At 57.0% G+C, this 23,503-nt stretch overlaps 50 non-coding genes and 1 pseudogene across 50 annotated transcripts; all 51 read right to left on the bottom strand.

Annotated features, from left to right (window-relative positions):
* Positions 1-231: 231 nt before the first annotated feature.
* LOC135588453 (5S ribosomal RNA) lies at positions 232-350 on the bottom strand. Its single transcript, XR_010476278.1, has one exon. It is a non-coding gene; the product is annotated as a 5S ribosomal RNA (ribosomal RNA).
* A 350-nt stretch (positions 351-700) lies between these two features.
* LOC135588478 (5S ribosomal RNA) lies at positions 701-819 on the bottom strand. Its single transcript, XR_010476292.1, has one exon. It is a non-coding gene; the product is annotated as a 5S ribosomal RNA (ribosomal RNA).
* Positions 820-1,169: 350 nt separating this feature from the next.
* On the bottom strand, positions 1,170-1,288 carry LOC135593952 (5S ribosomal RNA). The gene has a single exon (XR_010479906.1). It is a non-coding gene; the product is annotated as a 5S ribosomal RNA (ribosomal RNA).
* Positions 1,289-1,638: 350 nt separating this feature from the next.
* LOC135589998 (5S ribosomal RNA) lies at positions 1,639-1,757 on the bottom strand. The gene has a single exon (XR_010477410.1). It is a non-coding gene; the product is annotated as a 5S ribosomal RNA (ribosomal RNA).
* A 350-nt stretch (positions 1,758-2,107) lies between these two features.
* On the bottom strand, positions 2,108-2,199 carry LOC135592615 (5S ribosomal RNA; annotated as a pseudogene).
* Positions 2,200-2,549: 350 nt separating this feature from the next.
* On the bottom strand, positions 2,550-2,668 carry LOC135588081 (5S ribosomal RNA). Its single transcript, XR_010476074.1, has one exon. It is a non-coding gene; the product is annotated as a 5S ribosomal RNA (ribosomal RNA).
* Positions 2,669-3,018: 350 nt separating this feature from the next.
* Positions 3,019-3,137, bottom strand: LOC135591894 (5S ribosomal RNA). The gene has a single exon (XR_010478665.1). It is a non-coding gene; the product is annotated as a 5S ribosomal RNA (ribosomal RNA).
* A 350-nt stretch (positions 3,138-3,487) lies between these two features.
* On the bottom strand, positions 3,488-3,606 carry LOC135593495 (5S ribosomal RNA). Its single transcript, XR_010479664.1, has one exon. It is a non-coding gene; the product is annotated as a 5S ribosomal RNA (ribosomal RNA).
* A 350-nt stretch (positions 3,607-3,956) lies between these two features.
* Positions 3,957-4,075, bottom strand: LOC135594054 (5S ribosomal RNA). Its single transcript, XR_010479986.1, has one exon. It is a non-coding gene; the product is annotated as a 5S ribosomal RNA (ribosomal RNA).
* A 350-nt stretch (positions 4,076-4,425) lies between these two features.
* LOC135588076 (5S ribosomal RNA) lies at positions 4,426-4,544 on the bottom strand. Its single transcript, XR_010476073.1, has one exon. It is a non-coding gene; the product is annotated as a 5S ribosomal RNA (ribosomal RNA).
* A 350-nt stretch (positions 4,545-4,894) lies between these two features.
* On the bottom strand, positions 4,895-5,013 carry LOC135593164 (5S ribosomal RNA). Its single transcript, XR_010479432.1, has one exon. It is a non-coding gene; the product is annotated as a 5S ribosomal RNA (ribosomal RNA).
* Positions 5,014-5,363: 350 nt separating this feature from the next.
* On the bottom strand, positions 5,364-5,482 carry LOC135588528 (5S ribosomal RNA). Its single transcript, XR_010476317.1, has one exon. It is a non-coding gene; the product is annotated as a 5S ribosomal RNA (ribosomal RNA).
* A 350-nt stretch (positions 5,483-5,832) lies between these two features.
* LOC135588071 (5S ribosomal RNA) lies at positions 5,833-5,951 on the bottom strand. The gene has a single exon (XR_010476063.1). It is a non-coding gene; the product is annotated as a 5S ribosomal RNA (ribosomal RNA).
* Positions 5,952-6,301: 350 nt separating this feature from the next.
* Positions 6,302-6,420, bottom strand: LOC135593701 (5S ribosomal RNA). The gene has a single exon (XR_010479780.1). It is a non-coding gene; the product is annotated as a 5S ribosomal RNA (ribosomal RNA).
* A 350-nt stretch (positions 6,421-6,770) lies between these two features.
* Positions 6,771-6,889, bottom strand: LOC135588451 (5S ribosomal RNA). The gene has a single exon (XR_010476273.1). It is a non-coding gene; the product is annotated as a 5S ribosomal RNA (ribosomal RNA).
* A 350-nt stretch (positions 6,890-7,239) lies between these two features.
* LOC135588981 (5S ribosomal RNA) lies at positions 7,240-7,358 on the bottom strand. Its single transcript, XR_010476554.1, has one exon. It is a non-coding gene; the product is annotated as a 5S ribosomal RNA (ribosomal RNA).
* Positions 7,359-7,537: 179 nt separating this feature from the next.
* LOC135594050 (5S ribosomal RNA) lies at positions 7,538-7,656 on the bottom strand. Its single transcript, XR_010479984.1, has one exon. It is a non-coding gene; the product is annotated as a 5S ribosomal RNA (ribosomal RNA).
* A 350-nt stretch (positions 7,657-8,006) lies between these two features.
* On the bottom strand, positions 8,007-8,125 carry LOC135588066 (5S ribosomal RNA). The gene has a single exon (XR_010476061.1). It is a non-coding gene; the product is annotated as a 5S ribosomal RNA (ribosomal RNA).
* Positions 8,126-8,475: 350 nt separating this feature from the next.
* LOC135593162 (5S ribosomal RNA) lies at positions 8,476-8,594 on the bottom strand. The gene has a single exon (XR_010479430.1). It is a non-coding gene; the product is annotated as a 5S ribosomal RNA (ribosomal RNA).
* Positions 8,595-8,944: 350 nt separating this feature from the next.
* Positions 8,945-9,063, bottom strand: LOC135588525 (5S ribosomal RNA). Its single transcript, XR_010476314.1, has one exon. It is a non-coding gene; the product is annotated as a 5S ribosomal RNA (ribosomal RNA).
* Positions 9,064-9,413: 350 nt separating this feature from the next.
* LOC135588061 (5S ribosomal RNA) lies at positions 9,414-9,532 on the bottom strand. The gene has a single exon (XR_010476059.1). It is a non-coding gene; the product is annotated as a 5S ribosomal RNA (ribosomal RNA).
* A 350-nt stretch (positions 9,533-9,882) lies between these two features.
* Positions 9,883-10,001, bottom strand: LOC135593695 (5S ribosomal RNA). The gene has a single exon (XR_010479778.1). It is a non-coding gene; the product is annotated as a 5S ribosomal RNA (ribosomal RNA).
* A 350-nt stretch (positions 10,002-10,351) lies between these two features.
* Positions 10,352-10,470, bottom strand: LOC135588446 (5S ribosomal RNA). The gene has a single exon (XR_010476269.1). It is a non-coding gene; the product is annotated as a 5S ribosomal RNA (ribosomal RNA).
* A 350-nt stretch (positions 10,471-10,820) lies between these two features.
* On the bottom strand, positions 10,821-10,939 carry LOC135588059 (5S ribosomal RNA). Its single transcript, XR_010476058.1, has one exon. It is a non-coding gene; the product is annotated as a 5S ribosomal RNA (ribosomal RNA).
* Positions 10,940-11,289: 350 nt separating this feature from the next.
* LOC135594048 (5S ribosomal RNA) lies at positions 11,290-11,408 on the bottom strand. The gene has a single exon (XR_010479980.1). It is a non-coding gene; the product is annotated as a 5S ribosomal RNA (ribosomal RNA).
* Positions 11,409-11,758: 350 nt separating this feature from the next.
* On the bottom strand, positions 11,759-11,877 carry LOC135589154 (5S ribosomal RNA). Its single transcript, XR_010476618.1, has one exon. It is a non-coding gene; the product is annotated as a 5S ribosomal RNA (ribosomal RNA).
* Positions 11,878-12,227: 350 nt separating this feature from the next.
* Positions 12,228-12,346, bottom strand: LOC135594047 (5S ribosomal RNA). The gene has a single exon (XR_010479977.1). It is a non-coding gene; the product is annotated as a 5S ribosomal RNA (ribosomal RNA).
* Positions 12,347-12,696: 350 nt separating this feature from the next.
* LOC135588054 (5S ribosomal RNA) lies at positions 12,697-12,815 on the bottom strand. The gene has a single exon (XR_010476057.1). It is a non-coding gene; the product is annotated as a 5S ribosomal RNA (ribosomal RNA).
* Positions 12,816-13,165: 350 nt separating this feature from the next.
* Positions 13,166-13,284, bottom strand: LOC135588008 (5S ribosomal RNA). The gene has a single exon (XR_010476043.1). It is a non-coding gene; the product is annotated as a 5S ribosomal RNA (ribosomal RNA).
* Positions 13,285-13,634: 350 nt separating this feature from the next.
* Positions 13,635-13,753, bottom strand: LOC135588442 (5S ribosomal RNA). Its single transcript, XR_010476264.1, has one exon. It is a non-coding gene; the product is annotated as a 5S ribosomal RNA (ribosomal RNA).
* Positions 13,754-13,928: 175 nt separating this feature from the next.
* LOC135588048 (5S ribosomal RNA) lies at positions 13,929-14,047 on the bottom strand. The gene has a single exon (XR_010476056.1). It is a non-coding gene; the product is annotated as a 5S ribosomal RNA (ribosomal RNA).
* Positions 14,048-14,397: 350 nt separating this feature from the next.
* On the bottom strand, positions 14,398-14,516 carry LOC135593690 (5S ribosomal RNA). The gene has a single exon (XR_010479777.1). It is a non-coding gene; the product is annotated as a 5S ribosomal RNA (ribosomal RNA).
* A 350-nt stretch (positions 14,517-14,866) lies between these two features.
* LOC135588440 (5S ribosomal RNA) lies at positions 14,867-14,985 on the bottom strand. Its single transcript, XR_010476263.1, has one exon. It is a non-coding gene; the product is annotated as a 5S ribosomal RNA (ribosomal RNA).
* A 350-nt stretch (positions 14,986-15,335) lies between these two features.
* LOC135587967 (5S ribosomal RNA) lies at positions 15,336-15,454 on the bottom strand. Its single transcript, XR_010476024.1, has one exon. It is a non-coding gene; the product is annotated as a 5S ribosomal RNA (ribosomal RNA).
* Positions 15,455-15,804: 350 nt separating this feature from the next.
* LOC135594044 (5S ribosomal RNA) lies at positions 15,805-15,923 on the bottom strand. Its single transcript, XR_010479972.1, has one exon. It is a non-coding gene; the product is annotated as a 5S ribosomal RNA (ribosomal RNA).
* Positions 15,924-16,273: 350 nt separating this feature from the next.
* Positions 16,274-16,392, bottom strand: LOC135588043 (5S ribosomal RNA). The gene has a single exon (XR_010476055.1). It is a non-coding gene; the product is annotated as a 5S ribosomal RNA (ribosomal RNA).
* A 350-nt stretch (positions 16,393-16,742) lies between these two features.
* LOC135592026 (5S ribosomal RNA) lies at positions 16,743-16,861 on the bottom strand. The gene has a single exon (XR_010478797.1). It is a non-coding gene; the product is annotated as a 5S ribosomal RNA (ribosomal RNA).
* Positions 16,862-17,211: 350 nt separating this feature from the next.
* LOC135588037 (5S ribosomal RNA) lies at positions 17,212-17,330 on the bottom strand. Its single transcript, XR_010476054.1, has one exon. It is a non-coding gene; the product is annotated as a 5S ribosomal RNA (ribosomal RNA).
* Positions 17,331-17,680: 350 nt separating this feature from the next.
* LOC135587935 (5S ribosomal RNA) lies at positions 17,681-17,799 on the bottom strand. The gene has a single exon (XR_010476008.1). It is a non-coding gene; the product is annotated as a 5S ribosomal RNA (ribosomal RNA).
* A 350-nt stretch (positions 17,800-18,149) lies between these two features.
* LOC135591883 (5S ribosomal RNA) lies at positions 18,150-18,268 on the bottom strand. Its single transcript, XR_010478654.1, has one exon. It is a non-coding gene; the product is annotated as a 5S ribosomal RNA (ribosomal RNA).
* A 350-nt stretch (positions 18,269-18,618) lies between these two features.
* Positions 18,619-18,737, bottom strand: LOC135588033 (5S ribosomal RNA). Its single transcript, XR_010476051.1, has one exon. It is a non-coding gene; the product is annotated as a 5S ribosomal RNA (ribosomal RNA).
* Positions 18,738-19,087: 350 nt separating this feature from the next.
* Positions 19,088-19,206, bottom strand: LOC135593687 (5S ribosomal RNA). Its single transcript, XR_010479775.1, has one exon. It is a non-coding gene; the product is annotated as a 5S ribosomal RNA (ribosomal RNA).
* Positions 19,207-19,556: 350 nt separating this feature from the next.
* LOC135588439 (5S ribosomal RNA) lies at positions 19,557-19,675 on the bottom strand. Its single transcript, XR_010476262.1, has one exon. It is a non-coding gene; the product is annotated as a 5S ribosomal RNA (ribosomal RNA).
* Positions 19,676-20,025: 350 nt separating this feature from the next.
* LOC135593865 (5S ribosomal RNA) lies at positions 20,026-20,144 on the bottom strand. The gene has a single exon (XR_010479858.1). It is a non-coding gene; the product is annotated as a 5S ribosomal RNA (ribosomal RNA).
* A 350-nt stretch (positions 20,145-20,494) lies between these two features.
* On the bottom strand, positions 20,495-20,613 carry LOC135591354 (5S ribosomal RNA). The gene has a single exon (XR_010478491.1). It is a non-coding gene; the product is annotated as a 5S ribosomal RNA (ribosomal RNA).
* A 350-nt stretch (positions 20,614-20,963) lies between these two features.
* Positions 20,964-21,082, bottom strand: LOC135590240 (5S ribosomal RNA). The gene has a single exon (XR_010477652.1). It is a non-coding gene; the product is annotated as a 5S ribosomal RNA (ribosomal RNA).
* Positions 21,083-21,432: 350 nt separating this feature from the next.
* LOC135588670 (5S ribosomal RNA) lies at positions 21,433-21,551 on the bottom strand. The gene has a single exon (XR_010476401.1). It is a non-coding gene; the product is annotated as a 5S ribosomal RNA (ribosomal RNA).
* Positions 21,552-21,901: 350 nt separating this feature from the next.
* LOC135590582 (5S ribosomal RNA) lies at positions 21,902-22,020 on the bottom strand. The gene has a single exon (XR_010477994.1). It is a non-coding gene; the product is annotated as a 5S ribosomal RNA (ribosomal RNA).
* A 350-nt stretch (positions 22,021-22,370) lies between these two features.
* Positions 22,371-22,489, bottom strand: LOC135588029 (5S ribosomal RNA). Its single transcript, XR_010476050.1, has one exon. It is a non-coding gene; the product is annotated as a 5S ribosomal RNA (ribosomal RNA).
* Positions 22,490-22,839: 350 nt separating this feature from the next.
* Positions 22,840-22,958, bottom strand: LOC135588026 (5S ribosomal RNA). The gene has a single exon (XR_010476048.1). It is a non-coding gene; the product is annotated as a 5S ribosomal RNA (ribosomal RNA).
* A 350-nt stretch (positions 22,959-23,308) lies between these two features.
* On the bottom strand, positions 23,309-23,427 carry LOC135588436 (5S ribosomal RNA). Its single transcript, XR_010476261.1, has one exon. It is a non-coding gene; the product is annotated as a 5S ribosomal RNA (ribosomal RNA).
* Positions 23,428-23,503: the final 76 nt, after the last annotated feature.

Genomic DNA, 23,503 nt, shown 5'->3' with positions numbered 1-23,503 from the left:
GAAGCTCTCTCCGAGCCCTAGCCCAACGACCGCGTATCGGTCACGGCAAGCTCGCGCCGAAACCATCGGCACTTTCTCGAACGATCTCGGAATCGCTATTGCGACCCTAATCCGGAAAGCTCTTTCCGAGCCCCACGATACTGACTGTGTAGCGGTCACGGTAAATTCCGTGCCCGAAAACAATCATCTCGGAGGTCTACGGGAGAAGTTTCGTATCTCGGGACGCAAAAAGTAGTGCAACACGAGGACTTCCCGGGGGGTCACCCATCCTAGTACTACTCTCGCCCAAGCACGCTTAACTTCGGAGTTCTAATAGGATCCGGTGATTTAGTGCTGGTATGATCGCACCGGTTTCGGGTGCCTCGTCCCTCGCCTATGTGCACGTCGCGGCCGGCGCATCAACGTCCGGAGCCTCTTGCCCGTCACGAAACCGCCGGCGCTTTCTCGAACGATCACGAAATCCCTATTGGAATCTCTCTCCGAACCCTAGCCCAACGACCGCGTATCGGTCACGGCAAGCTCGCGCCGAAACCATCGGCACTTTCTCGAACGATCTCGGAATCGCTATTGCGACCCCAAGCCGGAAAGCTCTTTCCGAGCCCCACGATACTGACTGCGTAGCGGTCACGGCAAATTTCGTGCCCGAAAACAATCATCTCAGAGGTCGACGGGAGATGTTTCGTATCTCGGGATGCAAAAAGTAGTGCAACACGAGGACTTCCCGGGGGGTCACCCATCCTAGTACTACTCTCGCCCAAGCACGCTTAACTTCGGAGTTCTGATGGGATCCGGTGGTTTAGTGATGGTATGATCGCACCGGTTTCGGGTGCTTCGTCCCTCGCCTATGTGCACGTCGCGGCCGGCGCATCAACGTCCGGAGCCTCTGGCCCGTCACGAAACCGCCGACGCTTTCTCGAACGATCACGAAATCCCTATTGGAATCTCTCTCCGAGCCCTAGCCCAACGACCGCGTATCGGTCACGGCAAGCTCGCGCCGAAACCATCGGCACTTTCTCGAACGATCTCGGAATCGCTATTGCGACCCCAATCTAGAAAGCTCTTTCCGAGCCCCACGATACTGACTGCGTAGCGGTCACGGCAAATTTCGTGCCCGAAAACAATCATCTCAGAGGTCGACGGGAGATGTTTCGTATCTCGGGAAGCAAAAAGTAGTGCAACACGAGGACTTCCCGGGGGGTCACCCATCCTAGTACTACTCTCGCCCAAGCACGCTTAACTTCGGAGTTCTGATGGGATCCGTTGGTTTAGTGCTGGTATGATCGCACCGGTTTCGGGTGCTTCGTCCCTCGCCTATGTGCACGTCGCGGCCGGCGCATCAACGTCCGGAGCCTCTTGCCCGTCACGAAACCGCCGGCGCTTTCTCGAACGATCACGAAATCCCTATTGGAATCTCTCTCCGAGCCCTAGCCCAACGACCGCGTATCGGTCACGGCAAGCTCGCGCCGAAACCATCGGCACTTTCTCGAACGATCTCGGAATCGCTATTGCGACCCCAATCCGGAAAGCTCTTTCCGAGCCCCACGACACTGACTGCGTAGCGGTCACGGCAAATTCCGTGCCCGAAAACAATCATCTCGGAGGTCTACGGGAGATGTTTCGTATCTCGGGACGCAAAAAGTAGTGCAACACGAGGACTTCCCGGGAGGTCACCCATCCTAGTACTACTCTCGCCCAAGTACGCTTAACTTCGGAGTTCTAATAGGATCCGGTGATTTAGTGCTGGTATGATCGCACCGGTTTTGGATGCTTCGTCCCTCGCCTATGTGCACGTCGCGGCCGGCGCATCAACGTCCGGAGCCTCTGGCCCGTCACGAAACCGCCGCCGCTTTCTCGAACGATCACGAAATCCCTATTGGAAGCTCTCTCCGAGCCCTAGCCCAACGACCGCGTATCGGTCACGGCAAGCTCGCGCCGAAACCATCGGCACTTTCTCGAACGATCTCGGAATCGCTATTGCGACCCCAAGCCGGAAAGCTCTTTCCGAGCCCCACGACACTGACTGCGTAGCGGTCACGGCAAATTCCGTGCCCGAAAACAATCATCTCGGAGGTCTACGGGAGATGTTTCTTATCTCGGGACGCAAAAAGTAGTGCAACACGAGTACTACTCTCGCCCAAGCACGCTTAACTTCGGAGTTCTAATAGGATCCGGTGATTTAGTGCTGGTATGATCGCACCGGTTTTGGGTGCTTCGTCCCTCGCCTATGTGCACGTCGCGGCCGGCGCATCAACGTCCGGAGCCTCTGGCCCGTCACGAAACCGCCGCCGCTTTCTCGAACGATCACGAAATCCCTATTGGAAGCTCTCTCCGAGCCCTAGCCCAACGACCGCGTATCTGTCACGGGAAGCTCGCGCCGTAACCATCGGCACTTTCTCGAACGATCTCGGAATCTCTATTGCGACCCAAATCCGGAAAGCTCTTTCCGAGCCCCACGATACTGACTGCATAGCGGTCACGGCAAATTCCGTGCCCGAAAACAATCGTCTCGGAGGTCTACGGGAGATGTTTCGTATCTCGGGACGCAAAAAGTAGTGCAACACGAGGACTTCCCGGGGGGTCACCCATCCTAGTACTACTCTCGCCCAAGCAGGCTTAACTTCGGAGTTCTGATGGGATCCGGTGATTTAGTGCTGGTATGATCGCACCGGTTTCGGGTGCTTCGTCCCTCTCCTATGTGCACGTCGCGGCCGGCGCATCAACGTCCGGAGCCTCTAGCCCGTCACGAAACCGCCGGCGCTTTCTCGAACGATCACGAAATCCCTATTGGAATCTCTCTCCGAGCCCTAGCCCAACGACCGCGTATCGGTCACGGCAAGCTCGCGCCGAAACCATCGGCACTTTCTCGAACGATCTCGGAATCGCTATTGCGACCCCAATCCGGAAAGCTCTTTCCGAGCCCCACGACACTGACTGCGTAGCGGTCATGGCAAATTCCGTGCCCGAAAACAATCGTCTCGGAGGTCTACGGGAGATGTTTCGTATCTCGGGACGCAAAAAGAAGTGCAACACGAGGACTTCCCGGGGGGTCACCCATCCTAGTACTTCTCTCGCCCAAGCACGCATAACTTCGGAGTTCTGAAGGGATCCGGTGGTTTAGTGCTGGTGTGATCGCACCGGTTTCGGGTGCTTCGTCCCTCGCCTATGTGAATGTCGCGGCCGGCGCATCAACGTCCGGAGCCTCTTGCCCGTCACGAAACCGCCGGCGCTTTCTCGAACGATCACGAAATCCCTATTGGAATCTCTCTCCGAGCCCTAGCCCAACGACCGCGTATCGGTCACGGCAAGCTCGCGCCGAAACCATCGGCACTTTCTCGAACGATCTCGGAATCGCTATTGCGACCCCAATCCGGAAAGCTCTTTCCGAGCCCCACGATACTGACTGCGTAGCGGTCATGGCAAATTCCGTGCCCGAAAACAATCATCTCGGAGGTCGACGGGAGATGTTTCGTATCTCGGGACGCAAAAAGTAGTGCAACACGAGGACTTCCCGGGGGGTCACCCATCCTAGTACTACTCTCGCCCAAGCACGCTTAACTTCGGAGTTCTGATGGGATCTGGTGGTTTAGTGCTGGTATGATCGCACCGGTTTCGGGTGCTTCGTCCCTCGCCTATGTGCACGTCGCGGCCGGCGCATCAACGTCCGGAGCCTCTAGCCCGTCACGAAACCGCCGGCGCTTTCTCGAACGATCACGAAATCCCTATTGGAATCTCTCTCCGAGCCCTAGCCCAACGACCGCGTATCGGTCACGGCAAGCTCGCGCCGAAACCATCGGCACTTTCTCGAACCATCTCGGAATCGCTATTGCGACCCCAATCCGGAAAGCTCTTTCCGAGCCCCACGACACTGACGGCGTAGCGGTCACGGCAAATTCCGTGCCCGAAAACAATCATCTCGGAGGTCTACGGGAGATGTTTCGTATCTCGGGACGCAAAAAGTAGTGCAACACGAGGACTTCCCGGGAGGTCACCCATCCTAGTACTACTCTCGCCCAAGCACGCTTAACTTCGGAGTTCTAATAGGATCCGGTGATTTAGTGCTGGTATGATCGCACCGGTTTTGGGTGCTTCGTCCCTCGCCTATGTGCACGTCGCGGCCGGCGCATCAACGTCCGGAGCCTCTGGCCCGTCACGAAACCGCCGCCGCTTTCTCGAACGATCACGAAATCCCTATTGGAAGCTCTCTCCGAGCCCTAGCCCAACGACCGCGTATCTGTCACGGGAAGCTCGCGCCGTAACCATCGGCACTTTCTCGAACGATCTCGGAATCTCTATTGCGACCCAAATCCGGAAAGCTCTTTCCGAGCCCCACGATACTGACTGCATAGCGGTCACGGCAAATTCCGTGCCCGAAAACAATCGTCTCGGAGGTCTACGGGAGATGTTTCGTATCTCGGGACGCAAAAAGTAGTGCAACACGAGGACTTCCCGGGGGGTCACCCATCCTAGTACTACTCTCGCCCAAGCAGGCTTAACTTCGGAGTTCTGATGGGATCCGGTGATTTAGTGCTGGTATGATCGCACCGGTTTCGGGTGCTTCGTCCCTCTCCTATGTGCACGTCGCGGCCGGCGCATCAACGTCCGGAGCCTCTAGCCCGTCACGAAACCGCCGGCGCTTTCTCGAACGATCACGAAATCCCTATTGGAATCTCTCTCCGAGCCCTAGCCCAACGACCGCGTATCGGTCACGGCAAGCTCGCGCCGAAACCATCGGCACTTTCTCGAACGATCTCGGAATCGCTATTGCGACCCCAATCCAGAAAGCTCTTTCCGAGCACCACGATACTGACTGCGTAGCGGTCACGGCAAATTTCGTGCCCGAAAACAATCATCTCAGAGGTCGACGGGAGATGTTTCGTATCTCGGGAAGCAAAAAGTCGTGCAACACGAGGACTTCCCGGGGGGTCACCCATCCTAGTACTACTCTCGCCCAAGCACGCTTAACTTCGGAGTTCTGATGGGATCCGGTGGTTTAGTGCTGGTATGATCGCACCGGTTTCGGGTGCTTCGTCCCTCGCCTATGTGCACGTCGCGGCCGGCGCATCAACGTCCGGAGCCTCTTGCCCGTCACGAAACCGCCGGCGCTTTCCCGAACGATCACGAAATCCCTATTGGAAGCTCTCTCCGAGCCCTAGCCCAACGACCGCGTATCGGTCACGGCAAGCTCGCGCCGAAACCATCGGCACTTTCTCGAACGATCTCGGAATCGCTATTGCGACCCTAATCCGGAAAGCTCTTTCCGAGCCCCACGATACTGACTGTGTAACGGTCATGGCAAATTTCGTGCCCGAAAACAATCATCTCGGAGGTCTACGGGAGATGTTTCGTATCTCGGGACGCAAAAAGAAGTGCAACACGAGGACTTCCCGGGGGGTCACCCATCCTAGTACTACTCTCGCCCAAGCACGCTTAACTTCGGAGTTCTAATAGGATCCGGTGATTTAGTGCTGGTATGATCGCACCGGTTTCGGGTGCTTCGTCCCTCGCCTATGTGCACGTCGCGGCCGGCGCATCAACGTCCGGAGCCTCTGGCCCGTCACGAAACCGCCGCCGCTTTCTCGAACGATCACGAAATCCCTATTGGAAGCTCTCTCCGAGCCCTAGCCCAACGACCGCGTATCTGTCACGGGAAGCTCGCGCCGTAACCATCGGCACTTTCTCGAACGATCTCGGAATCTCTATTGCGACTCAAATCCGGAAAGCTCTTTCCGAGCCCCACGATACTGACTGCATAGCGGTCACGGCAAATTCCGTGCCCGAAAACAATCGTCTCGGAGGTCTACGGGAGATGTTTCGTATCTCGGGACGCAAAAAGTAGTGCAACACGAGGACTTCCCGGGGGGTCACCCATCCTAGTACTACTCTCGCCCAAGCAGGCTTAACTTCGGAGTTCTGATGGGATCCGGTGATTTAGTGCTGGTATGATCGCACCGGTTTCGGGTGCTTCGTCCCTCGCCTATGTGCACGTCGCGGCCGGCGCATCAACGTCCGGAGCCTCTGGCCCGTCACGAAACCGCCGCCGCTTTCTCGAACGATCACGAAATCCCTATTGGAATCTCTCTCCGAGCCCTAGCCCAACGACCGCGTATCGGTCACGGCAAGCTCGCGCCGAAACCATCGGCACTTTCTCGAACGATCTCGGAATCGCTATTGCGACCCCAATCCAGAAAGCTCTTTCCGAGCCCCACGATACTGACTGCGTAGCGGTCACGGCAAATTTCGTGCCCGAAAACAATCATCTCAGAGGTCGACGGGAGATGTTTCGTATCTCGGGACGCAAAAAGTAGTGCAACACGAGGACTTCCCGGGGGGTCACCCATCCTAGTACTACTCTCGCCCAAGCATGCTTAACTTCGGAGTTCTGATGGGATCCGGTGGTTTAGTGCTGGTATGATCGCACCGGTTTCGGGTGCTTCGTCCCTCGCCTATGTGCACGTCGCGGCCGGCGCATCAACGTCCGGAGCCTCTTGCCCGTCACGAAACCGCCGGCGCTTTCCCGAACGATCACGAAATCCCTATTGGATGCTCTCTCCGAGCCCTAGCCCAACGACCGCGTATCGGTCACGGCAAGCTCGCGCCGAAACCATCGGCACTTTCTCGAACGATCTCGGAATCGCTATTGCGACACTAATCCGGAAAGCTCTTTCCGAGCCCCACGATACTGACTGTGTAGCGGTCACGGTAAATTCCGTGCCCGAAAACAATCATCTCGGAGGTCTACGGGAGATGTTTCGTATCTCGGGACGCAAAAAGTAGTGCAACACGAGGACTTCCCGGGGGGTCACCCATCCTAGTACTACTCTCGCCCAAGCACGCTTAACTTCGGAGTTCTAATAGGATCCGGTGATTTAGTGCTGGTATGATCGCACCGGTTTCGGGTGCCTCGTCCCTCGCCTATGTGCACGTCGCGGCCGGCGCATCAACGTCCGGAGCCTCTTGCCCGTCACGAAACCGCCGGCGCTTTCTCGAACGATCACGAAATCCCTATTGGAATCTCTCTCCGAGCCCTAGCCCAACGACCGCGTATCGGTCACGGCAAGCTCGCGCCGAAACCATCGGCACTTTCTCGAACGATCTCGGAATCGCTATTGCGACCCCAATCTGGAAAGCTCTTTCCGAGCCCCACGATACTGACTGCGTAGCGGTCATGGCAAATTCCGTGCCCGAAAACAATCATCTCGGAGGTCGACGGGAGATGTTTCGTATCTCGGGACGCAAAAAGTAGTGCAACACGAGGACTTCCCGGGGGGTCACCCATCCTAGTACTACTCTCGCCCAAGCACGCTTAACTTCGGAGTTATGATGGGATCCGGTGGTTTAGTGCTGGTATGATCGCACCGGTTTCGGGTGCTTCGTCCCTCGCCTATGTGCACGTCGCGGCCGGCGCAGCGACCCCAATCCGGAAAGCTCTTTCCGAGCCCCACGACACTGACTGCGTAGCGGTCACGGCAAATTCCGTGCCCGAAAACAATCATCTCGGAGGTCTACGGGAGATGTTTCGTATCTCGGGACGCAAAAAGTAGTGCAACACGAGGACTTCCCGGGAGGTCACCCATCCTAGTACTACTCTCGCCCAAGCACGCTTAACTTCGGAGTTCTAATAGGATCCGGTGATTTAGTGCTGGTATGATCGCACCGGTTTTGGGTGCTTCGTCCCTCGCCTATGTGCACGTCGCGGCCGGCGCATCAACGTCCGGAGCCTCTGGCCCGTCACGAAACCGCCGCCGCTTTCTCGAACGATCACGAAATCCCTATTGGAAGCTCTCTCCGAGCCCTAGCCCAACGACCGCGTATCTGTCACGGGAAGCTCGCGCCGTAACCATCGGCACTTTCTCGAACGATCTCGGAATCTCTATTGCGACCCAAATCCGGAAAGCTCTTTCCGAGCCCCACGATACTGACTGCATAGCGGTCACGGCAAATTCCGTGCCCGAAAACAATCGTCTCGGAGGTCTACGGGAGATGTTTCGTATCTCGGGACGCAAAAAGTAGTGCAACACGAGGACTTCCCGGGGGGTCACCCATCCTAGTACTACTCTCGCCCAAGCAGGCTTAACTTCGGAGTTCTGATGGGATCCGGTGATTTAGTGCTGGTATGATCGCACCGGTTTCGGGTGCTTCGTCCCTCTCCTATGTGCACGTCGCGGCCGGCGCATCAACGTCCGGAGCCTCTAGCCCGTCACGAAACCGCCGGCGCTTTCTCGAACGATCACGAAATCCCTATTGGAATCTCTCTCCGAGCCCTAGCCCAACGACCGCGTATCGGTCACGGCAAGCTCGCGCCGAAACCATCGGCACTTTCTCGAACGATCTCGGAATCGCTATTGCGACCCCAATCCAGAAAGCTCTTTCCGAGCACCACGATACTGACTGCGTAGCGGTCACGGCAAATTTCGTGCCCGAAAACAATCATCTCAGAGGTCGACGGGAGATGTTTCGTATCTCGGGAAGCAAAAAGTCGTGCAACACGAGGACTTCCCGGGGGGTCACCCATCCTAGTACTACTCTCGCCCAAGCACGCTTAACTTCGGAGTTCTGATGGGATCCGGTGGTTTAGTGCTGGTATGATCGCACCGGTTTCGGGTGCTTCGTCCCTCGCCTATGTGCACGTCGCGGCCGGCGCATCAACGTCCGGAGCCTCTTGCCCGTCACGAAACCGCCGGCGCTTTCCCGAACGATCACGAAATCCCTATTGGAAGCTCTCTCCGAGCCCTAGCCCAACGACCGCGTATCGGTCACGGCAAGCTCGCGCCGAAACCATCGGCACTTTCTCGAACGATCTCGGAATCGCTATTGCGACCCTAATCCGGAAAGCTCTTTCCGAGCCCCACGATACTGACTGTGTAACGGTCATGGCAAATTTCGTGCCCGAAAACAATCATCTCGGAGGTCTACGGGAGATGTTTCGTATCTCGGGACGCAAAAAGAAGTGCAACACGAGGACTTCCCGGGGGGTCACCCATCCTAGTACTACTCTCGCCCAAGCACGCTTAACTTCGGAGTTCTAATAGGATCCGGTGATTTAGTGCTGGTATGATCGCACCGGTTTCGGGTGCTTCGTCCCTCGCCTATGTGCACGTCGCGGCCGGCGCATCAACGTCCGGAGCCTCTGGCCCGTCACGAAACCGCCGCCGCTTTCTCGAACGATCACGAAATCCCTATTGGAAGCTCTCTCCGAGCCCTAGCCCAACGACCGCGTATCTGTCACGGGAAGCTCGCGCCGTAACCATCGGCACTTTCTCGAACGATCTCGGAATCTCTATTGCGACTCAAATCCGGAAAGCTCTTTCCGAGCCCCACGATACTGACTGCATAGCGGTCACGGCAAATTCCGTGCCCGAAAACAATCGTCTCGGAGGTCTACGGGAGATGTTTCGTATCTCGGGACGCAAAAAGTAGTGCAACACGAGGACTTCCCGGGGGGTCACCCATCCTAGTACTACTCTCGCCCAAGCAGGCTTAACTTCGGAGTTCTGATGGGATCCGGTGATTTAGTGCTGGTATGATCGCACCGGTTTCGGGTGCTTCGTCCCTCGCCTATGTGCACGTCGCGGCCGGCGCATCAACGTCCGGAGCCTCTGGCCCGTCACGAAACCGCCGCCGCTTTCTCGAACGATCACGAAATCCCTATTGGAATCTCTCTCCGAGCCCTAGCCCAACGACCGCGTATCGGTCACGGCAAGCTCGCGCCGAAACCATCGGCACTTTCTCGAACGATCTCGGAATCGCTATTGCGACCCCAATCCAGAAAGCTCTTTCCGAGCCCCACGATACTGACTGCGTAGCGGTCACGGCAAATTTCGTGCCCGAAAACAATCATCTCAGAGGTCGACGGGAGATGTTTCGTATCTCGGGACGCAAAAAGTAGTGCAACACGAGGACTTCCCGGGGGGTCACCCATCCTAGTACTACTCTCGCCCAAGCATGCTTAACTTCGGAGTTCTGATGGGATCCGGTGGTTTAGTGCTGGTATGATCGCACCGGTTTCGGGTGCTTCGTCCCTCGCCTATGTGCACGTCGCGGCCGGCGCATCAACGTCCGGAGCCTCTTGCCCGTCACGAAACCGCCGGCGCTTTCCCGAACGATCACGAAATCCCTATTGGATGCTCTCTCCGAGCCCTAGCCCAACGACCGCGTATCGGTCACGGCAAGCTCGCGCCGAAACCATCGGCACTTTCTCGAACGATCTCGGAATCGCTATTGCGACACTAATCCGGAAAGCTCTTTCCGAGCCCCACGATACTGACTGTGTAGCGGTCACGGTAAATTCCGTGCCCGAAAACAATCATCTCGGAGGTCTACGGGAGATGTTTCGTATCTCGGGACGCAAAAAGTAGTGCAACACGAGGACTTCCCGGGGGGTCACCCATCCTAGTACTACTCTCGCCCAAGCACGCTTAACTTCGGAGTTCTAATAGGATCCGGTGATTTAGTGCTGGTATGATCGCACCGGTTTCGGGTGCCTCGTCCCTCGCCTATGTGCACGTCGCGGCCGGCGCATCAACGTCCGGAGCCTCTTGCCCGTCACGAAACCGCCGGCGCTTTCTCGAACGATCACGAAATCCCTATTGGAATCTCTCTCCGAGCCCTAGCCCAACGACCGCGTATCGGTCACGGCAAGCTCGCGCCGAAACCATCGGCACTTTCTCGAACGATCTCGGAATCGCTATTGCGACCCCAATCCGGAAAGCTCTTTCCGAGCCCCACGATACTGACTGCGTAGCGGTCATGGCAAATTCCGTGCCCGAAAACAATCATCTCGGAGGTCGACGGGAGATGTTTCGTATCTCGGGACGCAAAAAGTAGTGCAACACGAGGACTTCCCGGGGGGTCACCCATCCTAGTACTACTCTCGCCCAAGCACGCTTAACTTCGGAGTTCTGATGGGATCCGGTGGTTTAGTGCTGGTATGATCGCACCGGTTTCGGGTGCTTCGTCCCTCGCCTATGTGCACGTCGCGGCCGGCGCATCAACGTCCGGAGCCTCTAGCCCGTCACGAAACCGCCGGCGCTTTCTCGAACGATCACGAAATCCCTATTGGAATCTCTCTCCGAGCCCTAGCCCAACGACCGCGTATCGGTCACGGCAAGCTCGCGCCGAAACCATCGGCACTTTCTCGAACGATCTCGGAATCGCTATTGCGACCCCAATCCGGAAAGCTCTTTCCGAGCCCCACGACACTGACTGCGTAGCGGTCACGGCAAATTCCGTGCCCGAAAACAATCATCTCGGAGGTCTACGGGAGATGTTTCGTATCTCGGGACGCAAAAAGTAGTGCAACACGAGGACTTCCCGGGAGGTCACCCATCCTAGTACTACTCTCGCCCAAGCACGCTTAACTTCGGAGTTCTAATAGGATCCGGTGATTTAGTGCTGGTATGATCGCACCGGTTTTGGGTGCTTCGTCCCTCGCCTATGTGCACGTCGCGGCCGGCGCATCAACGTCCGGAGCCTCTGGCCCGTCACGAAACCGCCGCCGCTTTCTCGAACGATCACGAAATCCCTATTGGAAGCTCTCTCCGAGCCCTAGCCCAACGACCGCGTATCTGTCACGGGAAGCTCGCGCCGTAACCATCGGCACTTTCTCGAACGATCTCGGAATCTCTATTGCGACTCAAATCCGGAAAGCTCTTTCCGAGCCCCACGATACTGACTGCATAGCGGTCACGGCAAATTCCGTGCCCGAAAACAATCGTCTCGGAGGTCTACGGGAGATGTTTCGTATCTCGGGACGCAAAAAGTAGTGCAACACGAGGACTTCCCGGGGGGTCACCCATCCTAGTACAACTCTCGCCCAAGCAGGCTTAACTTCGGAGTTCTGATGGGATCCGGTGATTTAGTGCTGGTATGATCGCACCGGTTTCGGGTGCTTCGTCCCTCTCCTATGTGCACGTCGCGGCCGGCGCATCAACGTCCGGAGCCTCTAGCCCGTCACGAAACCGCCGGCGCTTTCTCGAACGATCACGAAATCCCTATTGGAATCTCTCTCCGAGCCCTAGCCCAACGACCGCGTATCGGTCACGACAAGCTCGCGCCGAAACCATCGGCACTTTCTCGAACGATCTCGGAATCGCTATTGCGACCCCAATCCGGAAAGCTCTTTCCGAGCTCCACGACACTGACTGCGTAGCGGTCACGGCAAATTCCGTGCCCGAAAACAATCATCTCGGAGGTCTACGGGAGATGTTTCGTATCTCGGGACGCAAAAAGTAGTGCAACACGAGGACTTCCCGGGAGGTCACCCATCCTAGTACTACTCTCGCCCAAGCACGCTTAACTTCGGAGTTCTAATAGGATCCGGTGATTTAGTGCTGGTATGATCGCACCGGTTTTGGGTGCTTCGTCCCTCGCCTATGTGCACGTCGCGGCCGGCGCATCAACGTCCGGAGCCTCTTGCCCGTCACGAAACCGCCGGCGCTTTCTCGAACGATCACGAAATCCCTATTGGAATCTCTCTCCGAACCCTAGCCCAACGACCGCGTATCGGTCACGGCAAGCTCGCGCCGTAACCATCGGCACTTTCTCGAACGATCTCGGAATCTCTATTGCGACCCAAATCCGGAAAGCTCTTTCCGAGCCCCACGATACTGACTGCATAGCGGTCACGGCAAATTCCGTGCCCGAAAACAATCGTCTCGGAGGTCTACGGGAGATGTTTCGTATCTCGGGACGCAAAAAGTAGTGCAACACGAGGACTTCCCGGGGGGTCACCCATCCTAGTACTACTCTCGCCCAAGCAGGCTTAACTTCGGAGTTCTGATGGGATCCGGTGATTTAGTGCTGGTATGATCGCACCGGTTTCGGGTGCTTCGTCCCTCGCCTATGTGCACGTCGCGGCCGGCGCATCAACGTCCGGAGCCTCTGGCCCGTCACGAAACCGCCGACGCTTTCTCGAACGATCACGAAATCCCTATTGGAATCTCTCTCCGAGCCCTAGCCCAACGACCGCGTATCGGTCACGGCAAGCTCGCGCCGAAACCATCGGCACTTTCTCGAACGATCTCGGAATCGCTATTGCGACCCCAATCCAGAAAGCTCTTTCCGAGCCCCACGATACTGACTGCGTAGCGGTCACGGCAAATTTCGTGCCCGAAAACAATCATCTCAGAGGTCGACGGGAGATGTTTCGTATCTCGGGAAGCAAAAAGTAGTGCAACACGAGGACTTCCCGGGGGGTCACCCATCCTAGTACTACTCTCGCCCAAGCACGCTTAACTTCGGAGTTCTGATGGGATCCGGTGGTTTAGTGCTGGTATGATCGCACCGGTTTCGGGTGCTTCGTCCCTCGCCTATGTGCACGTCGCGGCCGGCGCATCAACGTCCGGAGCCTCTTGCCCGTCACGAAACCGCCGGCGCTTTCCCGAACGATCACGAAATCCCTATTGGAAGCTCTCTCCGAGCCCTAGCCCAACGACCGCGTATCGGTCACGGCAAGCTCGCGCCGAAACCATCGGCACTTTATCGAACGATCTCGGAATCGCTATTGCGACCCTAATCCGGAAAGCTCTTTCCGAGCCCCACGATACTGACTGTGTAGCGGTCACGGTAAATTTCGTGCCCGAAAACAATCATCTCGGAGGTCTACGGGAGATGTTTCGTATCTCGGGACGCAAAAAGTAGTGCAACACGAGGACTTCCCGGGGGGTCACCCATCCTAGTACTACTCTCGCCCAAGCACGCTTAACTTCGGAGTTCTAATAGGATCCGGTGATTTAGTGCTGGTATGATCGCACCGGTTTCGGGTGCCTCGTCCCTCGCCTATGTGCACGTCGCGGCCGGCGCATCAACGTCCGGAAAGCTCTTTCCGAGCCCCACGACACTGACTGCGTAGCGGTCAAGGCAAATTCCGTGCCCGAAAACAATCGTCTCGGAGGTCTACGGGAGATGTTTCGTATCTCGGGACGCAAAAAGTAGTGCAACACGAGGACTTCCCGGGGGGTCACCCATCCTAGTACTACTCTCGCCCAAGCAGGCTTAACTTCGGAGTTCTGATGGGATCCGGTGATTTAGTGCTGGTATGATCGCACCGGTTTCGGGTGCTTCGTCCCTCGCCTATGTGCACGTCGCGGCCGGCGCATCAACGTCCGGAGCCTTTGGCCCGTCACGAAACCGCCGACGCTTTCTCGAACGATCACGAAATCCCTATTGGAATCTCTCTCCGAGCCCTAGCCCAACGACCGCGTATCGGTCACGGCAAGCTCGCGCCGAAACCATCGGCACTTTCTCGAACGATCTCGGAATCGCTATTGCGACCCCAACCCAGAAAGCTCTTTCCGAGCCCCACGATACTGACTGCGTAGCGGTCACGGCAAATTTCGTGCCCGAAAACAATCATCTCAGAGGTCGACGGGAGATGTTTCGTATCTCGGGAAGCAAAAAGTAGTGCAACACGAGGACTTCCCGGGGGGTCACCCATCCTAGTACTACTCTCGCCCAAGCATGCTTAACTTCGGAGTTCTGATGGGATCCGGTGGTTTAGTGCTGGTATGATCGCACCGGTTTCGGGTGCTTCGTCCCTCGCCTATGTGCACGTCGCGGCCGGCGCATCAACGTCCGGAGCCTCTTGCCCGTCACGAAACCGCCGGCGCTTTCCCGAACGATCACGAAATCCCTATTGGATGCTCTCTCCGAGCCCTAGCCCAACGACCGCGTATCGGTCACGGCAAGCTCGCGCCGAAACCATCGGCACTTTCTCGAACGATCTCGGAATCGCTATTGCGACACTAATCCGGAAAGCTCTTTCCGAGCCCCACGATACTGACTATGTAGCGGTCACGGTAAATTCCGTGCCCGAAAACAATCATCTCGGAGGTCTACGGGAGATGTTTCGTATCTCGGGACGCAAAAAGTAGTGCAACACGAGGACTTCCCGGGGGGTCACCCATCCTAGTACTACTCTCGCCCAAGCACGCTTAACTTCGGAGTTCTAATAGGATCCGGTGATTTAGTGCTGGTATGATCGCACCGGTTTCGGGTGCCTCGTCCCTCGCCTATGTGCACGTCGCGGCCGGCGCATCAACGTCCGGAGCCTCTTGCCCGTCACGAAACCGCCGGCGCTTTCTCGAACGATCACGAAATCCCTATTGGAATCTCTCTCCGAGCCCTAGCCCAACGACCGCGTATCGGTCACGGCAAGCTCGCGCCGAAACCATCGGCACTTTCTCGAACGATCTCGGAATCGCTATTGCGACCCCAATCCGGAAAGCTCTTTCCGAGCCCCACGATACTGACTGCGTAGCGGTCATGGCAAATTCCGTGCCCGAAAACAATCATCTCGGAGGTCGACGGGAGATGTTTCGTATCTCGGGACGCAAAAAGTAGTGCAACACGAGGACTTCCCGGGGGGTCACCCATCCTAGTACTACTCTCGCCCAAGCACGCTTAACTTCGGAGTTCTGATGGGATCCGGTGGTTTAGTGCTGGTATGATCGCACCGGTTTCGGGTGCTTCGTCCCTCGCCTATGTGCACGTCGCGGCCGGCGCATCAACGTCCGGAGCCTCTAGCCCGTCACGAAACCGCCGGCGCTTTCTCGAACGATCACGAAATCCCTATTGGAATCTCTCTCCGAGCCCTAGCCCAACGACCGCGTATCGGTCACGGCAAGCTCGCGCCGAAACCATCGGCACTTTCTCGAACGATCTCGGAATCGCTATTGCGACCCCAATCCGGAAAGCTCTTTCCGAGCCCCACGACACTGACTGCGTAGCGGTCACGGCAAATTCCGTGCCCGAAAACAATCATCTCGGAGGTCTACGGGAGATGTTTCGTATCTCGGGACGCAAAAAGTAGTGCAACACGAGGACTTCCCGGGAGGTCACCCATCCTAGTACTACTCTCGCCCAAGCACGCTTAACTTCGGAGTTCTAATAGGATCCGGTGATTTAGTGCTGGTATGATCGCACCGGTTTTGGGTGCTTCGTCCCTCGCCTATGTGCACGTCGCGGCCGGCGCATCAACGTCCGGAGCCTCTGGCCCGTCACGAAACCGCCGCCGCTTTCTCGAACGATCACGAAATCCCTATTGGAAGCTCTCTCCGAGCCCTAGCCCAACGACCGCGTATCTGTCACGGGAAGCTCGCGCCGTAACCATCGGCACTTTCTCGAACGATCTCGGAATCTCTATTGCGACTCAAATCCGGAAAGCTCTTTCCGAGCCCCACGATACTGACTGCATAGCGGTCACGGCAAATTCCGTGCCCGAAAACAATCGTCTCGGAGGTCTACGGGAGATGTTTCGTATCTCGGGACGCAAAAAGTAGTGCAACACGAGGACTTCCCGGGGGGTCACCCATCCTAGTACTACTCTCGCCCAAGCAGGCTTAACTTCGGAGTTCTGATGGGATCCGGTGATTTAGTGCTGGTATGATCGCACCGGTTTCGGGTGCTTCGTCCCTCTCCTATGTGCACGTCGCGGCCGGCGCATCAACGTCCGGAGCCTCTAGCCCGTCACGAAACCGCCGGCGCTTTCTCGAACGATCACGAAATCCCTATTGGAATCTCTCTCCGAGCCCTAGCCCAACGACCGCGTATCGGTCACGGCAAGCTCGCGCCGAAACCATCGGCACTTTCTCGAACGATCTCGGAATCGCTATTGCGACCCCAATCCGGAAAGCTCTTTCCGAGCTCCACGACACTGACTGCGTAGCGGTCACGGCAAATTCCGTGCCCGAAAACAATCATCTCGGAGGTCTACGGGAGATGTTTCGTATCTCGGGACGCAAAAAGTAGTGCAACACGAGGACTTCCCGGGAGGTCACCCATCCTAGTACTACTCTCGCCCAAGCGCGCTTAACTTCGGAGTTCTAATAGGATCCGTTGATTTAGTGCTGGTATGATCGCACCGGTTTTGGGTGCTTCGTCCCTCGCCTATGTGCACGTCGCGGCCGGCGCATCAACGTCCGGAGCCTCTTGCCCGTCACGAAACCGCCGGCGCTTTCTCGAACGATCACGAAATCCCTATTGGAATCTCTCTCCGAACCCTAGCCCAACGACCGCGTATCGGTCACGGCAAGCTCGCGCCGTAACCATCGGCACTTTCTCGAACGATCTCGGAATCTCTATTGCGACCCAAATCCGGAAAGCTCTTTCCGAGCCCCACGATACTGACTGCATAGCGGTCACGGCAAATTCCGTGCCCGAAAACAATCGTCTCGGAGGTCTACGGGAGATGTTTCGTATCTCGGGACGCAAAAAGTAGTGCAACACGAGGACTTCCCGGGGGGTCACCCATCCTAGTACTACTCTCGCCCAAGCAGGCTTAACTTCGGAGTTCTGATGGGATCCGGTGATTTAGTGCTGGTATGATCGCACCGGTTTCGGGTGCTTCGTCCATCGCCTATGTGCACGTCGCGGCCGGCGCATCAACGTCCGGAGCCTCTGGCCCGTCACGAAACCGCCGACGCTTTCTCGAACGATCACGAAATCCCTATTGGAATCTCTCTCCGAGCCCTAGCCCAACGACCGCGTATCGGTCACGGCAAGCTCGCGCCGAAACCATCGGCACTTTCTCGAACGATCTCGGAATCGCTATTGCGACCCCAATCCAGAAAGCTCTTTCCGAGCCCCACGATACTGACTGCGTAGCGGTCACGGCAAATTTCGTGCCCGAAAACAATCATCTCAGAGGTCGACGGGAGATGTTTCGTATCTCGGGAAGCAAAAAGTAGTGCAACACGAGGACTTCCCGGGGGGTCACCCATCCTAGTACTACTCTCGCCCAAGCACGCTTAACTTCGGAGTTCTGATGGGATCCGGTGGTTTAGTGCTGGTATGATCGCACCGGTTTCGGGTGCTTCGTCCCTCGCCTATGTGCACGTCGCGGCCGGCGCATCAACGTCCGGAGCCTCTTGCCCGTCACGAAACCGCCGGCGCTTTCCCGAACGATCACGAAATCCCTATTGGAAGCTCTCTCCGAGCCCTAGCCCAACGACCGCGTATCGGTCACGGCAAGCTCGCGCCGAAACCATCGGCACTTTCTCGAACGATCTCGGAATCGCTATTGCGACCCTAATCCGGAAAGCTCTTTCCGAGCCCCACGATACTGACTGTGTAGCGGTCACGGTAAATTTCGTGCCCGAAAACAATCATCTCGGAGGTCTACGGGAGATGTTTCGTATCTCGGGACGCAAAAAGTAGTGCAACACGAGGACTTCCCGGGGGGTCACCCATCCTAGTACTACTCTCCCCCAAGCACGCTTAACTTCGGAGTTCTAATAGGATCCGGTGATTTAGTGCTGGTATGATCGCACCGGTTTCGGGTGCCTCGTCCCTCGCCTATGTGCACGTCGCGGCCGGCGCATCAACGTCCGGAGCCTCTTGCCCGTCACGAAACCGCCGGCGCTTTCTCGAACGATCACGAAATCCCTATTGGAATCTCTCTCCGAACCCTAGCCCAACGACCGCGTATCGGTCACGGCAAGCTCGCGCCGAAACCATCGGCACTTTCTCGAACGATCTCGGAATCACTATTGCGACCCCAATCCGGAAAGCTCTTTCCGAGCCCCACGACACTGACTGCGTAGCGGTCAAGGCAAATTCCGTGCCCGAAAACAATCGTCTCGGAGGTCTACGGGAGATGTTTCGTATCTCGGGACGCAAAAAGTAGTGCAACACGAGGACTTCCCGGGGGGTCACCCATCCTAGTACTACTCTCGCCCAAGCAGGCTTAACTTCGGAGTTCTGATGGGATCCGGTGATTTAGTGCTGGTATGATCGCACCGGTTTCGGGTGCTTCGTCCCTCGCCTATGTGCACGTCGCGGCCGGCGCATCAACGTCCGGAGCCTCTGGCCCGTCACGAAACCGCCGACGCTTTCTCGAACGATCACGAAATCCCTATTGGAATCTCTCTCCGAGCCCTAGCCCAACGACCGCGTATCGGTCACGGCAAGCTCGCGCCGAAACCATCGGCACTTTCTCGAACGATCTCGGAATCGCTATTGCGACCCCAATCCAGAAAGCTCTTTCCGAGCCCCACGATACTGACTGCGTAGCGGTCACGGCAAATTTCGTGCCCGAAAACAATCATCTCAGAGGTCGACGGGAGATGTTTCGTATCTCGGGAAGCAAAAAGTAGTGCAACACGAGGACTTCCCGGGGGGTCACCCATCCTAGTACTACTCTCGCCCAAGCATGCTTAACTTCGGAGTTCTGATGGGATCCGGTGGTTTAGTGCTGGTATGATCGCACCGGTTTCGGGTGCTTCGTCCCTCGCCTATGTGCACGTCGCGGCCGGCGCATCAACGTCCGGAGCCTCTTGCCCGTCACGAAACCGCCGGCGCTTTCCCGAACGATCACGAAATCCCTATTGGATGCTCTCTCCGAGCCCTAGCCCAACGACCGCGTATCGGTCACGGCAAGCTCGCGCCGAAACCATCGGCACTTTCTCGAACGATCTCGGAATCGCTATTGCGACACTAATCCGGAAAGCTCTTTCCGAGCCCCACGATACTGACTGTGTAGCGGTCACGGTAAATTCCGTGCCCGAAAACAATCATCTCGGAGGTCTACGGGAGATGTTTCGTATCTCGGGACACAAAAAGTAGTGCAACACGAGGACTTCCCGGGGGGTCACCCATCCTAGTACTACTCTCGCCCAAGCACGCTTAACTTCGGAGTTCTAATAGGATCCGGTGATTTAGTGCTGGTATGATCGCACCGGTTTCGGGTGCCTCGTCCCTCGCCTATGTGCACGTCGCGGCCGGCGCATCAACGTCCGGAGCCTCTTGCCCGTCACGAAACCGCCGGCGCTTTCTCGAACGATCACGAAATCCCTATTGGAATCTCTCTCCGAACCCTAGCCCAACGACCGCGTATCGGTCACGGCAAGCTCGCGCCGAAACCATCGGCACTTTCTCGAACGATCTCGGAATCGCTATTGCGACCCCAATCCAGAAAGCTCTTTCCGAGCCCCACGATACTGACTGCGTAGCGGTCACGGCAAATTTCGTGCCCGAAAACAATCATCTCAGAGGTCGACGGGAGATGTTTCGTATCTCGGGAAGCAAAAAGTAGTGCAACACGAGGACTTCCCGGGGGGTCACCCATCCTAGTACTACTCTCGCCCAAGCATGCTTAACTTCGGAGTTCTGATGGGATCCGGTGATTTAGTGCTGGTATGATCGCACCGGTTTCGGGTGCCTCGTCCCTCGCCTATGTGCACGTCGCGGCCGGCGCATCAACGTCCGGAGCCTCTTGCCCGTCACGAAACCGCCGGCGCTTTCTCGAACGATCACGAAATCCCTATTGGATGCTCTCTCCGAACCCTAGCCCAACGACCGCGTATCGGTCACGGCAAGCTCGCGCCGTAACCATCGGCACTTTCTCGAACGATCTCGGAATCTCTATTGCGACCCAAATCCGGAAAGCTCTTTCCGAGCCCCACGATACTGACAGCATAGCGGTCACGGCAAATTCCGTGCCCGAAAACAATCGTCTCGGAGGTCTACGGGAGATGTTTCGTATCTCGGGACGCAAAAAGTAGTGCAACACGAGGACTTCCCGGGGGGTCACCCATCCTAGTACTACTCTCGCCCAAGCAGGCTTAACTTCGGAGTTCTGATGGGATCCGGTGATTTAGTGGTGGTATGATCGCACCGGTTTCGGGTGCTACGTCCCTCGCCTATGTGCACGTCGCGGCCGGCGCATCAACGTCCGGAGCCTCTGGCCCGTCACGAAACCGCCGGCGCTTTCTCGAACGATCACGAAATCCCTATTTGAATCTCTCTCCGAGCCCTAGCCCAACGACCGCGTATCGGTCACGGCAAGCTCGCGCCGAAACCATCGGCACTTTCTCGAACGATCTCGGAATCGCTATTGCGACCCCAATCCGGAAAGCTCTTTCCGAGCCCCACGATACTGACTGCGTAGCGGTCATGGCAAATTCCGTGCCCGAAAACAATCATCTCGGAGGTCTACGGGAGATGTTTCGTATCTCGGGACGCAAAAAGTAGTGCAACACGAGGACTTCCCGGGGGGTCACCCATCCTAGTACTACTCTCGCCCAAGCTCGCTTAACTTCGGAGTTCTAATAGGATCCGGTGATTTAGTGCTGGTATGATCGCACCGGTTTCGGGTGCCTCGTCCCTCGCCTATGTGCACGTCGCGGCCGGCGCATCAACGTCCGGAGCCTCTTGCCCGTCACGAAACCGCCGGCGCTTTCTCGAACGATCACGAAATCCCTATTGGAATCTCTCTCCGAACCCTAGCCCAACGACCGCGTATCGGTCACGGCAAGCTCGCGCCGAAACCATCGGCAGTTTCTCGAACGATTTCGCTATCACTATTGCGACCCCAATCCGGAAAGCTCTTTCCGAGCCCCACGATACTGACTGCGTAGCGGTCACGGCAAATTCCGTGCCCGAAAACAATCATCTCGGAGGTCTACGGGAGATGTTTCGTATCTCGGGACGCAAAAAGTAGTGCAACACGAGGACTTCCCGAGGGGTCACCCATCCTAGTACTACTCTCGCCCAAGCAGGCTTAACTTCGGAGTTCTGATGGGATCCGGTGATTTAGTGCTGGTATGATCGCACCGGTTTCGGGTGCTTCGTCCCTCGCCTATGTGCACGTCGCGGCCGGCGCATCAACGTCCGGAGCCTCTTGCCCGTCACGAAACCGCCGGCGCTTTCTCGAACGATCACGAAATCCCTATTGGAATCTCTCTCCGAACCCTAGCCCAACGACCGCGTATCGGTCACGGCAAGCTCGCGCCGAAACCATCGGCACTTTCTCGAACGATCTCGGAATCTCTATTGCGACCCAAATCCGGAAAGCTCTTTCCGAGCCCCACGATACTGACTGTGTAGCGGTCACGGTAAATTCCGTGCCCGAAAACAATCATCTCGGAGGTCTACGGGAGATGTTTCGTATCTCGGGACGCAAAAAGTAGTGCAACACGAGGACTTCCCGGGGGGTCACCCATCCTAGTACTACTCTAGCCCAAGCAGGCTTAACTTCGGAGTTCTGATGGGATCCGGTGATTTAGTGCTGGTATGATCGCACCGGTTTCGGGTGCTTCGTCCCTCGCCTATGTGCACGTCGCGGCCGGCGCATCAACGTCCGGAGCCTCTTGCCCGTCACGAAACCGCCGACGCTTTCTCGAACGATCACGAAATCCCTATTGGAATCTCTCTCCGAGCCCTAGCCCAACGACCGCGTATCGGTCACGGCAAGCTCGCGCCGAAACCATCGGCACTTTCTCGAACGATCTCGGAATCGCTATTGCGACCCCAATCCAGAAAGCTCTTTCCGAGCCCCACGATACTGACTGCGTAGCGGTCACGGCAAATTCCGTGCCCGAAAACAATCATCTCGGAGGTCGACGGGAGATGTTTCGTATCTCGGGAAGCAAAAAGTAGTGCAACACGAGGACTTCCCGGGGGGTCACCCATCCTAGTACTACTCTCGCCCAAGCAGGCTTAACTTCGGAGTTCTGATGGGATCCGGTGATTTAGTGCTGGTATGATCGCACCGGTTTCGGGTGCTACGTCCCTCTCCTATGTGCACGTCGCGGCCGGCGCATCAACGTCCGGAGCCTCTGGCCCGTCACGAAACCGCCGACGCTTTCTCGAACGATCACGAAATCCCTATTGGAATCTCTCTCCGAGCCCTAGCCCAACGACCGCGTATCGGTCACGGCAAGCTCGCGCCGAAACCATCGGCACTTTCTCGAACGATCTCGGAATCGCTATTGCGACCCCAATCCAGAAAGCTCTTTCCGAGCCCCACGATACTGACTGCGTAGCGGTCACGGCAAATTTCGTGCCCGAAAACAATCATCTCAGAGGTCGACGGGAGATGTTTCGTATCTCGGGAAGCAAAAAGTAGTGCAACACGAGGACTTCCCGGGGGGTCACCCATCCTAGTACTACTCTCGCCCAAGCAGGCTTAACTTCGGAGTTCTGATGGGATCCGGTGATTTAGTGCTGGTATGATCGCACCGGTTTCGGGTGCTACGTCCCTCTCCTATGTGCACGTCGCGGCCGGCGCATCAACGTCCGGAGCCTCTGGCCCGTCACGAAACCGCCGACGCTTTCTCGAACGATCATGAAATCCCTTTTGGAATCTCTCTCCGAGCCCTAGCCCAACGACCGCGTATCGGTCACGGCAAGCTCGCGCCGAAACCATCGGCACTTTCTCGAACGATCTCGGAATCGCTATTGCGACCCCAATCCGTAAAGCTCTTTCCGAGCCCCACGATACTGACTGCGTAGCGGTCATGGCAAATTCCGTGCCCGAAAACAATCATCTCGGAGGTCTACGGGAGATGTTTCGTATCTCGGGACGTAAAAAGTAGTGCAACACGAGGACTTCCCGGGGGGTCACCCATCCTAGTACTACTCTCGCCCAAGCACGCTTAACTTCGGAGTTCTAATAGGATCCGGTGATTTAGTGCTGGTATGATCGCACCGGTTTCGGGTGCCTCGTCCCTCGCCTATGTGCACGTCGCGGCCGGCGCATCAACGTCCGGAGCCTCTTGCCCGTCAC

This window comes from Musa acuminata, chromosome BXJ1-1 (assembly GCF_036884655.1).
Source record: "Musa acuminata AAA Group cultivar baxijiao chromosome BXJ1-1, Cavendish_Baxijiao_AAA, whole genome shotgun sequence".
Lineage (NCBI taxonomy): Eukaryota > Viridiplantae > Streptophyta > Magnoliopsida > Zingiberales > Musaceae > Musa > Musa acuminata.
This window is presented reverse-complemented; position numbering and strand designations above follow the sequence as displayed.